We start from the raw sequence: 5,175 nt of genomic DNA on the forward strand, positions 1-5,175 counted from the left end.
CAATTGGTTCACTGCAAACACCTGAAATTTGGGGTGTCCCCCTCCCTCTCCCCAAATCTTTCCTGCTCAAACATAGAACTATTGCAGTCCATTTGGAAAAGAGGCAATTTCCACGGAAAAAGGGGGATCACTTCTGGCCATGCTATGAGATTACATCAGATCATAGGATGGGATTGCAACAGAAATTATTTCATCCCCACATCGCCCGGGTTGTGCAGAGAAAACCATTCCATCACACAAGAACTTTACGAGATTTTTTCATATGTTTTATACATTGAAAACCCATAGAAATTCATTGGTTGGATGTTCATTGGTCCCAGGTAGTGCAGTTCTTAGTATTTGGGCTCCTGTTGGATATGGATTTCTTTGCCTCCCATGTTAATTACGTCCTCATTCTCCTTTCTTTTATTTCTCTTTTCCCAGACCAGGTGTTTTGGACCATGGTGATGGATGATGGTTGGAGTTAATAGTTGTTATCTTTTGTGTATTTTCTGTGCTACTCCCAATCTGCTGAGATGTTCAGCTCATCAGACGTCACCTTGGTAAAACAATCTTTTGCAAAGAAACTTCAATTCCCTTCCTGTGGGACAAAGGTGAACAAAAACTCCTGATGAAAATTCTATTTGAACTTGATATCGTTTCCAACAGCAGGACCCAAAGGAATGGGCTGAAGCTCTGCCAGGGGAGGTTTAGGTTGGAAGTTAGGAGGAGTTTTTCACTCAGAGCTGGTCAGACACTGGAACAGCTCCCCAGGGAATGGTCAGAGCCCCAAGGCTGCTCAAGAAGGGCTTGGACAAGGAACTCAGGTGCAGGTGGGATTGTTGGGATGTCCAGGACCAGGAGCTGGACTCGATGATCTTGTGGATCCCTCCCAGCTCAGGATATTCACCCTGGGAAAGACATTCTCCAGTAGTAACCCAATGTCCAATGTTTTAAAGCCAAACATCATCTTGCCACATTCTACCAGGTCATTTTGAAGGAGAAAACCAGGCCACTAACTGAACTTCACTTGTCACCAGGCTGTCCTGAAGTCCCCTGGCCAAGAGCGGATCCCTGCTCCAGAATATTTGGATGCCAATAAAAGTGCTGGCCATGCTTCAAGGATGAGCTGCTGAGATTATTCTGACTTCAGGAAAACCACACAATTCCTGAGAACTCGAATGTTAAAGTGCATCAGAAAAGAAGCAACTTTTTCCAAGTTGGTGTCCACTTAAAAGTTGTTGAAACAAGCCAATTCCATGTTCTTGTCTCTGTTTGTCCACCTCCTGTCTATTTATGCAGCCAATTTTCCTCAAGAGCTTCAGAGTTCCTCCTGGGTTGCATCATTTTGTGGGGATGATCTTACACCTCATGGATCAGAAAAGAAATATCTCTTCCACCCAGCATCTTCAAGCAAGATTTGGGGAGTAGCATATTAATTTCTGATAAAATTCTGTGTGAAAAGCACCAGTTCCCTATATATATATACATATGTGAATACATATTTATGTGTATATATAAATATACTAATATTCATCTGTGTATATGTACATACACACACATGTATATATAAATGTATATGAAGTCTGGAAGGCACTGGAGAATTTTTTGGGGAGGTATCTTTCTCTTGCAGTAAATGTTTTTCTGGGGAATTCAACCAATTTTCTTCTCTACCATCAAATTCCAGTGTTTCTCCTTCGTGGTCCTGTTTCTGAGCTGTCTCTAAATTGGACTTGGTGTGTCCTGAGGAGATTTCGGTGTCTTCCTGCCCTTCCAATAACCCAGGAATCAGAGTTAATTCCAACCAAATGTCTTTTATTATATAATCCTGTTTATTAAAAAATAGTCTACAGATGGTGTTTCTTTTCAAGTCCATCACTGAAAGCTAGAATTATTTTTTTTTGGTTGTTTCTATTTACAAACAACAATAACAACAAAAGATGATGAATTATCCTAACTTATTCTGTAACCCCCTGACATTTCTGGAAAGATGAAGTTTTGAATACAAATGTTACATAATAGGAATGTCTACAGAACAATGCATTAAATTCCAAGCAGTTCAGGCTGTATTTTCTTTTGCTTCCCACTGGTCCTAATAACACTATTTGTTCCTCTCTACAATAATCTTTCTCATTCTTTGTTGGTTTTACATTCTGCAAATGCTTGTGGATAGTTCTGGTCCCCTTAGTCAGGGATTAGACAAATTGCACACATTCTTTCCTTTTAATCTCATCTGCCTCCTGACTTCTGAAATACTCAGGAGTTGTTCTGCACCATCCTCAGCAGTTTTCCAACACTTGCTTGGTATTTTGATGTGCTGAACCAGCACCATTCCACAGCAGGAGTCAGCTGATCCCAAAACACTCAGTCCGTTCTGTTCAGCAGCAGTTCTGGGGGAAGCATCTCACTGCTGATTGCACCAGATCATCTGATTTTGAGAAAGCTGTTGCACTCAAATATTCTAATTAGAGACAAGGCTTGGCATCTTCTCCCACACAATTAATGACAAGACAAGGGGAGATGGCCTCAAGTTGCACCAAGGGAGGTTCAGGTTGGATATCAGGAAAAAAATATTCACTGGAGGATTGGTCAAACATAAAAACAGGATGCCCAGGGCAGTGGTGAAGTCGCCAACTCTGACCTTGACAAAAACCTTCTAAGGTTTTATGTTCCCAGTCAGACTTGGGTTCTTGCAGCTGCCAAGTCTTTCCTTCCACAATGTCTGTCTCAAAGGAAAACTTTATTTTTTAAACTTAAATATTGAAATTCATCACTATCACCTAACATCAGCTCTGCACCTTTTTTTTTCCCCTTTCCCATAGCAGAAAAGGTCCTTTGGCACTGAATTTTAAAGGAAGGTGCACACCTGAGACTGCAGAAAGTGCTGCTGCGTTGTTCTTATTTAGAAAGTGAAGATGGGATGATTCATTTGGTCCAATTTCTTTGCCTTTCAAGATGAACCAGTTTTCCTGGTCTTTTGCCTTTTTATGCACCTTTGTTTGCTGGGCTCCCCTGTCTGCCTGGGAGGCACACATGGATCTCAAGGATTTGCTACTGGTTTTGTAAATGAATGATGGAAGAAATCCAGGGCCTGAGATTTGATTGCAATGGTGATAAGCTATGACCAAAAAGTTATTGTGAAAGAGGAGTGGAGCAGTTATTGCTGAGAGTTTCTGCTCTGACAGATGAGGATATTTCTACTACCAGCAGTATTCAAACACTGCAGGGCTGGATAAAACACCCAATAAAAGACATAATCTCAAGGAATTTGCAGCATAAACGTTATGAAGCCTCACATGCATTAGGGAAAAAATGGTGCAGTAAAGAGATTGTTTTGAGTTTAACAGCTGCAGCTGCTGCTTTTTATTTTTCTTTTCCTTGTTGTCTTGTTTAGGTTTGAAGAGGATTTCAGAGTTTGAGAACCACAGAATTGATAGGTTTGGCAAAGACCTCCGAGATTATCACATCCAGTCTTTGACTGAATGCCACCATGGCCACTGAATTGTGCCACAACATGCCACATTTATTCATTTTTTAAAATCAGCCCATTGATCCAGCCTGTCCAGGTCCCTCTGTAGAGCCTTCCATGCCACAGGCAGATGGATTTCAATCCCAACGCTGGCATGGTGCCCCTGCACTCATCCAGGGAGCCCGGTTTTATCCCCTTCCCCTTCAAACCTCATTTAAAGTCCTCAGTCAGCCCCAAAAATTCATGGCTTAGAACTCTTTTCCCCCTTGAGACAGGCGAGACTTGTCACCAGCAGCCTCAGTGCCTGTAAAACACCAGAAAAGCCAAAATTCCACCTGAGCCAGGTTGATACTATGGAAAAATAAAACTCCACCCACACCAGGTGTTGATAACTGGGAGGGACACTCATCACTGCCAACGTGAACAACCAACAGTGGGCGTTAACCCTGAGGCTGGAGCAGAGTAGGGACATTCCCAGGAATTGTCTCTTGCACAGAGAAGCAGCAGAATTCCCTGTGGGATGGCTCTGGCCAGCAAAGAAGTTGTCAGGAGTGGGATTCGAACCCACGCCTCCAGGGGAGACTGCGACCTGAACGCAGCGCCTTAGACCGCTCGGCCATCCTGACCCCTGGGGCTTGTTCTCATGCACCCTGAAATTCCTGGGAAATTGTTTTCCATCGGCTGTGGCCTTTTAGTGTGTGGAGCATTTCCTTGGGCATCCAGGATTCTCCTCTGGGAAGCAAAGAACAGCCTGAACTCTGGAACTGACAGGACAGTGCAGCCAGGTAGGGGTTGGTCTGTCTCTACTCCCAAGTAAAAAGAGATAGGAGAAGACGAAACGGCCTAAAATTGCAGCAGGAATGGTTCAGATGGGATATTAGGACAAATTTCTTTAGTGAAAGGGTGGTCAAGCTGTCCAGGGAAGTGCTGGGGTCACCAATCCCTGGAAGTGTTCAAAGGTGTGTGGATATGGCTCAGGGATATGGTGCGGTGGTGAGCACAGTGCTGGGTTAGCTAGCGATGGGCCTCGGTGATCTCAGAGGTCTTTTCCAAGTTTAAAAATTCCATAAAAAGGCTCAGGGTTCTCTCTATCTTCACTCACAACTAATTTAACAATTAGTTAAGAGGATAACAATTAGCTTAGGGTGGGCTTAACCAGTGCAAAAAACAAACACCAGATTAATGAAGGAGGTAAAAACCCCAGAGAACCCCAAGAAGCAGAATAAAAAAAGGAGATACAATAATTTCTGGCATATCCTATTACCTCTACCAGCTATTTTTTTTTCTTTCATTTTGTTTTTTTTTTCCTTTCCCTGCAGAGTGCTGGAATTTGGCCAACAGACTTCAGATGAATTGACAGTGGCATATGCATGAGCTGATGGCTGCTGCAGCAAAGAGGTTTTCCCCTCCTCCAAAGCTCAGTGCAACTCCCCAGGGAGGATCCGAGCAAGGTCATCTCTTCCCTTTGAGGGTGGAAACAGGGGAACAGCAGGACTTTGCAGGGTCCAGAAACAGGGCTGAGGAAATTCAGTTTCAATTGAAAAGGAAGATTTTATTCCAAGAGAAAGGGAAATTGAGGTAAGCAACAGATCTTCCAGAGTGAGCAGGAGTGGCTAACAAAACATATCTGAGAAAGAGAAAACCATGCAAAATAAATTTCACCCTTTATGCAATAGATGCTGGGGGGTTGGAACTGGATCTTTAAGGCTTCTTTCAACCCAAATCAG

The 5,175-nt window shown here is 43.1% G+C and overlaps 1 non-coding gene across 1 annotated transcript; it reads right to left on the reverse strand.

Annotated features, from left to right (window-relative positions):
* Positions 1-3,991: 3,991 nt before the first annotated feature.
* Positions 3,992-4,074, reverse strand: TRNAL-CAG (transfer RNA leucine (anticodon CAG)). Its single transcript has one exon. It is a non-coding gene; the product is annotated as a tRNA-Leu (tRNA).
* Positions 4,075-5,175: the final 1,101 nt, after the last annotated feature.

This window comes from Lonchura striata, chromosome 1 (genome assembly GCF_046129695.1).
Source record: "Lonchura striata isolate bLonStr1 chromosome 1, bLonStr1.mat, whole genome shotgun sequence".
Lineage (NCBI taxonomy): Eukaryota > Metazoa > Chordata > Aves > Passeriformes > Estrildidae > Lonchura > Lonchura striata.